A 9,791-nucleotide genomic window follows, 5' to 3' on the forward strand; every position below is an offset into this window, starting at 1 on the left:
TTGATTCTCCTCCTGTCCCACTATCATGCTCAGTCCCCACCAGTATTTCAGCACTTCCTCTTTGTTACATTCCCCTTGATCATGGAGGGCACAGAATTTTAAGATGTGCTTACAGAACATAAAGGGAGAACAATGAGCTCTGAACAAATGATGTCAGCCATAGTGATTGAATGTAATGATGTGGGGGGAAAAGTCAAGAATGGACTCAAACTTTTGAAGTAAATGGTCCGGAAATGAACCGAGCCACCATGAACAACAGGGGTGCCATCGTTGATATCTGGAATTGGAAGAAAGGAATGCAAATTGATTTTGCACATTATTTGAAATAGAATGTATCCCTTGCTCTTTTTTTTCTTGTGGTCCTTTCATTTTAATCTTTCTCCTTTTCCTTTCACATTGTGTCAGACTGTTTGTGTCACTAGGGAATATTTCTGGTTGAGTCATTTAACCAAGCCAACGATATTTATCAAGTATTTCATGGTATCCAAGCATTTGAGTCTTGATTTGTTTATCCCTGCATGTGTAGGTAATGCATATAGAGCCAGTGGACTTTCCCTTTTGCATTTGACAAGGATAGACATTTGGATTGATTTGTTTATCCCTGCATGTGTAGGTAATGCATATAAGAGGCAGTGAGTTTTACCGTTTGCGTTTTACAGGGATGGACATTTGGATTAAGAATGCATCCATTGAACTGTCAAAATCCATAGCAAGTGCTGGTAATCTGATGAAGTATGAAATCTGCCACAAGAAACCCTTTTTTATTTTGGTTATTTAACTCTGCCTCCGCTTTAAACTTTGGCTATTTTACGTTGTGTAATTAGGTTAAATTATGAACTTTAGTAGCTGGAGAAACTCTAGTAGTACCTTGTTTCCATCTCATTGGGAGCCTAGTTAAATGATGATTTGTGTGGCACACAGTTGCCAAAACAATATCCTCACTTGCCCTTCTGGGGAAGTCAGTATTTTACAGTACTGTACCAAACTTTTCCTTACATGTAAGTGAATGGTGCCAAGAAGTTATGACAAAGTTAAGAACTTACAGCATTGTATGTTTCAAAATGAGAATAAGAAGGAAATCTCTTTGTCCAACACTCAGGTTGGTGTTTGCCATTTTAAAAACTATAATTCCTTGTTAAAGTTAAATTCTAAAAAAATGTAATTAAAACATTCTTTAAGGGATTTGTCAAAAAAAAAAAAAAAGGGATTTGTCAATCACCATGAGGGATTGGAAGCACAGTAGCATGCTTAAAACTATGTTGCCCAAGAACTCCAAATGATAGCAGCTTTAAACTTTTACTAGCCCAGCATGTTAAAAGTCTATATGGTAGTCAATACTCCACAGAACACATAGATACAGGGAAGGTCGAATAAAACATACACAGAATTAGACAATAGACCACATAAGCTACACACTATAATAGTCTTTTAGACATGGGATATAATTGAGTAGTTGCCATTAAGAATAGGCACATAAGAAAAGCTTTGCAATATTTCTATCTACATTCCACTGGTAGTATTATCTTTCAGTGCAGTAGAGGAAATAGAATGGCTTGGACCCAGGTGATGAGCATAAACTCTGATGGACACTACGGACTTTCCTGGTGAAGACAGACAAGATGATATCCAGTGGAATACCAGCACTGTGAGTTTAAAGAGCCTGTGATGGCTGCCATTTGAAGCCCAAGGTAATTATCAGTGTGTTTTTATCAACATCTGAGCAGGAGGAATGAATGTGTTGGTGCCAGAAGCTGAAAGGCACTTGTTCTGTGAGAAGCCACTGAACCCTGCTTGTGCCCTATGCCTTGAATCAGTCCAAAAGCCCTCCTCTCTATTCTATGTACCTATGAGTAGCCAGAACAAATCTTAGAAACAGCGGAGAGAAATTGTGTGTTTATAGAAAGAGCACACATGCAGGCACACATAAATTAGCATGTCTTAAAAGTGTATTCGTAACTAGAACAGGTAGAAAAAGTTTTATTTGTCCTTTCATTTCAGCCTGTTAGACCAACCAATACCTTCCTGACTGTTTTTATAATAAAGCCTTACATTAAGAAGGTCTAAGAATGAAGTAAAAGGTAAAAATAGAATAATTTGTGCTTTTACTATTGTTTTCAGGTGTTGCATTGATGAGTGTCAAACCATTCTCAACTCTTCTGTGTATTATCATTAGGAATTTTCCTCAGGACAACCTTTGTGTGTGATTGTTGGTGGAATTTTCTGAAAGAACAGGCACTATCAACCCTAGACTGCTGACCAGTGCCTGTGAATGACTCAAAGCCTCAAGTCCAGCATCTCTACCTGAGAGAGCTTGCTCCCCTCTAATAAAGAGTAGATTGAGAGATTTCTCTTCATATTGGCAGAGTGGTGGTATATTATGCCCCATAAAAACAGAAAGTAGCTGTAGAAGGAGGGTGCTTCATCTGATCTCATAAAGAATTACGTGTATGAAATCTCTCGGGGGCAATGTGGTAGCACATTGGGAGTGAAGGTTGAGATTTGCACTGAGCATGTGCAGAATTCCTGCAGTATCTTGGGACTACATTTCTCAGAAACCCTTTCTAGCCCCCAGAGGAATTTCCTTTTCCACTCAATTTAATAACTGCAGATGCAGTTAAGATAAAACTAAAATCTTGTCATTTGATCTTTTAAAATTTTGTTCTAGTTTTTAATATTTTCTGCTTTCTTTTCTATTGAGGTTTTTATCTGCTAATGACTCCTAGGATCAACAGGCAATATACCAGATTGCTGGTTCAATTTCAAAGACTGGAAGCCAGAGACTGGGCCAGATGAAGGATCTAGACCTAGTAAAAGGCGAACAATTTTTACTACATTGGCCTCTGACCTTGGAAGCAGGCCAAACCCTGGAGGAGACTTCAACATGTTGGGAAAAAAAATCAGTCAAGTTGATAAAAATATCTTAACTACCACAGTTACGTAGGTAGGGGTGTATGCATATTCAAGGGTAAGACAAAAGGTACTGCTGCTACTAAGGTTCCAGTCCATATATCCCAGGGTGTATTCCAAATAGTGTTTAATCATTTCTCTGTGATCAGTGAATAATTGCAAATTAGCTCTCTCAGTAGTGTACTTGTCTCAGTCTAGTTAGGACAGCAATTCTCAACCTTCTTAATGCTGTGAACCTTTAATACAGTTCCTCATTTTGTGATGATACCCAACCATAAAATTATTTTCATTGCTACTTCATAACTGTACTTTTATGTTATGAATCGGACAACCCCTGTGAAAGGGCCATTCGACACCCCCCCCCTAGGGGTCGGGACCCACAGGTTGAGAACTGCTGAGTTAGGATAACATAAACTAAAAAAAATCCGGTCCAAACAAAGGCTTTCTGAGACGATTTGCTGGGCCAGCTCTGTCAGACAGAGCGCTCAGCCCAAGAGTTAGTAATTGCTGTTGAGTCCGTTTCATCTGATAACAACCATATGTACAACAGAAGGAAACACTGCCCAATCTTGGGACGTACTGAAAATTGTTCTTATGTTTGAGCCCATTGTGGTAACCATGGTCAATCCATCTTGTTGGGGGTCTTCCTCTTTTGATGCCTCTCCACTTCCTAAGCACGATATCCTTTTGCTCTTTCATGACATGTCCAAAAGTATGTGATACAAAGACTTGCGTTCATTGCCAATTAGGAGCACTCTGGCTGTAATTCTTCCAAAACAGATATGTTTGCTCTTTTGTCAGTCTATGGTACATTCAATATTCTTCACAAGTACTACAATTCAAATGCATCAGCTTTTCTTTGGTCTTCCTTATTCAATGTCTAACTTTCACTTACGTATGAGGCTATTGAAAATACCATAGCTTGAATGGGACACACCTTAGACCTCAAAATAATATACTTGCTTTCCAACACTTTAAAGAGGTCTTGTGCAGCAGATTTACACATAAAACATACCCTTCGATATCCTGACTATTGATTCCATGAGCACTGACTAACCCAGTCATGAGGATTTTGGTTTTCTTTACATAGAGTTGTAATCCATACTGAAGGTTTAAATTCTTGGCCTTTGTCAGCCAATACTCAAGTCCTCCTCACTTTCAACAAGCAAGGTACATGATCTGCATATCACAGATTGTTAATAAGTTTTGCTCCAGTCCTTATGCTGCATTCTTCCCCCAATCTCCCCTGCTAAAATCCCAATAAATTATTAATCCAGTTACCGTCTCTATAGATTTACCTATCTTGATTTCATATAAGGAAAAACATAAAAAATGAAAAACAAAACAAACAAAAACTAGAACAATAATAAAATAAAACAGGTAAAAACCTCAATTGAAAAGATAACAGAAAATAACAAAAACTAGAATAAATTCAAAACGAGTCAAAAAGAACATATAATAATGTGTTAAAATTTTACCTAATTACATGTCTATTAACCCACTTTTTAATATATGGTGCTTCGTTTGATAGCAAATCTACTCATATCCCTGGTCAATGGTCAGGGGAGATTCACAGGAGGTTAAATCTAAGTGGGACTCTGCTAACAGATTTTGGACTTGCATTGTCATCCACAGCTTTCTGTAAACTGGGTGCTCAGAATTTGAACTCTAATACCATTCCCTCCTCCAGTCTTGGATTTTATTATTTACAATTCTTGAATTCCACAGACTGATGTGCTTCTCCTGTGTGAAGTTAGCATTTACTCATTTAGGTGGCTGCTTGTTTTAAGACAAGCCTTTCAGACTCCAGATGCTATTCTTCTGATAGCTAGACACCATCTGATTTATTCACCACACTTTTTATAGACACCATAATTTCAGTGTGGTCTGTATAGGGCAAGTATGGGTAGGACCATGTCATATGGACTAATTGTTCTTAGGGCTACAATAAAATGTGAGCACAAAATCCATCCATATATCTATGTTTTATATATTGAGATAGATAGATAGTCCATATATTTAGAGACATCATTATCATTTTATTAGGGGATTTTAGCATTCATCCCCATAGAACAAATATGGACTAGACCACACAGTAAGAACTAATTATTCTTAGATTAACAGCTACAACTAAGTGTGAGATCAAAACCCATTTATGTATCTGGTTTATATGTTCCTGGTCCATTTTGGAAACATAATTATCCTTTATTAGGGCACATTATAAATCATTCCCATGTGGTTTTGGGTAATACTATTGATAGTATCACTAATTTAACCAATATAATAGAATTTCAAATACTGTTTAGAAAAGCAAAGTATCCATGTATAAGAACAGATTTTTAGACGTAAATACATGGATTGTTGACCTGTATAAATCAAAACCTCAACTGATTGGGCACTATTTATGCAATGAGGGCTGGAGATAGGACAAAACTTTCAATAATACTCATTCACAAAGGGAGAATCATGATGGCTAGATTAAGACATTTTATAAAAATGCAAAGAAAGCATGAAAATAACAAACATGGTAGTCCCAAGCTGCCATTCCTTGGACATCCTCTAAGCAAGAGATCTGAACCAAAGTTCAACAACGTTCAAATTATATAACTTTGGGATAGCTATCATTTGCTGCATCCTACACTAAAGCATCTCTGTCTTAAGTTGAAGAGAACATTTTCAGTTCCTTAATATGCTATAGGTCAATTTAAGGTAAAATCTAGTTCACTTAGTGGGGTTTCCAAATTGGAGTTTCTGCTGTGGCTATGAAGGATGTCATGCACCTTGAAAGGACAGAGTCCTGGTTGTCCATGGCATATGGCATGGGTCACCAAGAGCTGGATAGAAACTAAGTCAAAACTGCCCACTTAGAAGGAATATAATACAAGGTGTATTCTCCTCTTGGAGGGTCTATATAATTAATGGTATGTGTTTTCCCAATGACAGGCGGCCCCACCTGGTTTACCTGCTTACAGATGTGTAACCACCTTTTCTAGGACAGTCTAGACCTCCCACCTCTGGACTTGACTTTCAATTAAGTTTAAATGAGCACATTTGTAGAAATGTCTATTGATTTGCGGTTACTATAGACAATGTTTTCCATATGAACTCTACAATAAACTTGTCAGTTTCAAACATATCCTCTTAGTACTTATTGGAATTATGTTAATTTAAGGAAACTTTTCCCATGACAGTCTTATTAATTAGGTGTTTACAAGCGTGTAAGCACATGTGTGCAAATCCCCTTTTTTTGTTGTTGTTCCTAACTAGAGATATAAAGTGTTCTCTAAACATTCATGCCTTGAAGATTTCATGGGTTTGGCTCCAGAACACTGTAATAAAGCAAATATTGCAAGTAAGTGAGTGACCTAAATTTTTTGGTTTACTACTACATATGAAAGTTATGTTTACACTCCCAAGAAATTCTACTCAGCCAAATTATGGAGAAGTAAGAGTCTTCCCAGACAAGGGAAATACTCAAAGAATATGTTAGAAGAAACCCGGCCCTACAAGAGATCCTTGCTGACCCAGTATGGGAAGACGAACAGCTCTCACCAAGCACAAATAAGAGACCACCACAAAAGGTATTTGCCTGGGGAAGGAAGAGGTGAAACTATCGTTATTTGCAGATAATATGATTTTATACGGGAAAATCCCAAAAGTTCCACAAGGGGAGTACTGGAAGCAATAGGGGAGTATAGCAGATTGGCAGGATACACGAGCAACAAACAAAAGTCCATTGGACTGTTATACACATCAGATAAGACAACAGAAGAGGAGATCACAAAGGTGATACCCTTCACAATATCCAAGCACAAACTGAAATATTTAGGGATATACCTGACTAAAAGAACAAAAGATCTATATGGGGAAAACTATAGAATACTATTACAAGAAACTGAGTGGCCTCAACAAATAGAAGAATATTCCATGCTCGTGGATTGGAAGAGTCAGTATAGTAAAGATGTCAGTTCTGCCCAAGGCACTATATAAGTTTAATGTTATCCTGATACAATTACCCTCATCTTTCTCCAAATAAATGTAAAAACTGATAACCAACTTCATATGGAGAAAGAAGAAGACCCAAATTACCAGAGAACTCCTTAAGAAGGACACAGTGGGGAAGCTTGCTTTACCTGACTTTAGTACATATACAGTCACAGTGGCCAAAACCTCATGGTATTGGTACAATTACAGATACTCTGACCAATGGAAAAAGAACTGAAAACCCAGAAATAAAATCATCAGCATATAGACAACTAATCTTTGATAAAGGTCCAAAAAATATCAAAGGGATGCAGATGCCCACTTCAACAAGTGGTGCTGGAAAACATAGATATCTACCTGCAGAAAAATGAAGCAAGAACCTTATCTCACTCCATGCACAAGAATAAACTCAAGGTGAATCACAGATCTTGAGGTAAATCCCAAAACTATTAGGGCCATCAATGAGGGAATTGAGACCAACCTGAGAACTTTGGCTCATGGAATACATAGGCTATCAGAAATAGGGAAGGACTCAAATACAGATGAGTCACAAATTGACAAGTGGGATATACTGAAGGTAAAACACCTGTGTACCTCGAAATAATTCACCAAGAGGGTAATAAGAGAGCCCATCGACTGGGAAAACACCTTTAGCAATAACACATCAGAAAAAGGCCTTATTACTAAAATCTACAATACTCTGCTAGCTTCCAAAAAGAAAAAAATTGAATTGTCCAATGAGGAGGTAGGCAAAAGACCTGAACAGAAGTTTCACAAGTGCAGAAACCAGAATAGCCAATAAACATGAGAAAATGTTTGGGATCATTAGTCATAAGAAAAGTGCAAATTAAAACAATGAGATACCACCTAAGACCCTCAAAGATGGCCCAATTCAAAAAATCAGAAAGCAACAAGTGTTTGACGGGCTGTGGTGAAATAGGCAGTCTCATCCACTGCTGGTGGACCTGTAGGTATGTACAGCCACTATGGAAATCGATTTGGTGATTTCTAAAGCAGGTGGAAATGAGCTACCATACAACACAGCAATCCTCCTACTGGGCATATACCCAGAAGAGGCAAGAAACAAACCACAGCCAGACATCTGCACTCCAATGTTCATTGCGGCACAGTTAACAATTGCAAGGAGTTGGAAACAACCCAATTTCCATCAACAGATGAATGGATTTAAAAACTGGTATATACATACAATGGAGTATTACACATCGTGAAAAGCAGTGATGAACGCATGAACCACATCACCAGTTGGGAAGAACTGGAGGAAATTATGCTAAGCAAAGTAAGTCAAGCACAAAAGGACAAGTACAACATGAATCTGCTGAGGTAAGCTTTAAAAAAATGCAAAAGGGGCATACGGAAAAAGCTACAGTATACTAACATTCCTGGGGTGAGGTCCAGGTAGTATGACAGGGACCAGGGATACATATGGTAGCAAACTAAAAATTAGTGGGAGCAGGGGAAAAAGAAATGGGTAGGTGGGGAACAGGGCACTAACCTACCCACGGGGACGGTATTGTTTATATCTTCACAGGGAACGAGTGACCAGACCTCAACCCGGTGCTCCAAGATGTGTATGCAACATACTGGCATGAAGCAGGGAACCAGTAGAGCAGTCTGAGGAGCTGGCCCCAATCCCAACTGCAGCTCAGGGAGAGGGACATGTCTGATCAGACCACACAGGAGAAAATGAAGGGAGAGGAAGAGAGAGTGGAGCACATCCTGGGCCCACCACGCCTTGAGGACGATATCCCTGCTCAGAACAGCCAATGCACAGAGAGGACCATATGGCTAGGCCCACTATGAGACACAGCATCCCTCACTGACCCATAGCCCTATGGGAGACAACACTGGAGGCACCACACTGAGGCAAAAAACTAAGGGCATGCACAGAAGTGCAAGGGGAGCAGAGGAAGTCCCCAGGGAATACCAAAAATATACTTTGGGCTAGGGCATGGGACCCCATCAGACTCAACCGGAAAACACTCCTAAAGGTCAACAAACAGATCTTGAACTATTTACAGGCTTTTCCTTTTTTTGTCATTGGTTTTTTGTTGTTCTGTTTTGCTCTGTCTTGTTTTTGTGCATATTATTATCTCTGCAGGTCTATCTAGAAAAGATAAGCTGGATAAACAATCTGGAGGAGAAAACAATGGGACTGAAGGTTCAGGGGGTACATGGGAGAGGGGGAGGAGGGGAAAAGGAGGTGGTGTTAAACTCAGGGAGAAGGGAACAACAAGTGATTCAAAATCAGTGGCAAGGAGGGTGTAAGAGGCCTGGTAGGGCTTGATCAAGGGCAATGTAAACAGAGGAGTTATTGGAACCCAAATCAAGACTGAGCATGATAATGGGACAAGTGGAAAGTAAAAGAAAATAGAGGAAAGAACTAGGAAGCAAAGGGCATTTATAGAGGTCTAAATAAAGGCATGTACATATGTAAATATATCTATATATGACGGGGAAATAGATCTATGTGCATATATTTATAGGTTTAGTATTAGGGTAGTAGATGGACATTGGGCCTCTGTTCAACACTTTGTTTTATTAAGCTGGCATTCCATGATGCTCACCTTCCTGACACAATCACTGAAGACAAAGCAGGTGCATAAGCAAACGTGGTGAAGAAAGCTGATGGTGCCCGGCTATCAAAAAATAAAGCATCTGGGGTCTTAAAGGCTTGAATATAAACAAGTGACCATCTAGGTCAGAAGCAACAAAGCCCACATGGAAGAAGCACACCAGCCTGTGTGATCACGAGGTGTTGAAGGGATCAGGTATCGGGCATCAAAGAACAAAAAATCATATTATTGTGAATGAGGGGAAGTGCGGAGTGAAAATCCAAAGCCCATCTGTAAGCAACTGAACATCCCCTTACAGAAGGGTCT

This window comes from Echinops telfairi, unplaced genomic scaffold (genome assembly GCF_000313985.2).
Source record: "Echinops telfairi isolate 266 unplaced genomic scaffold, ASM31398v2 ScPeMD7_7467;HRSCAF=8505_0, whole genome shotgun sequence".
Taxonomy (NCBI): Eukaryota; Metazoa; Chordata; class Mammalia; order Afrosoricida; family Tenrecidae; genus Echinops; species Echinops telfairi.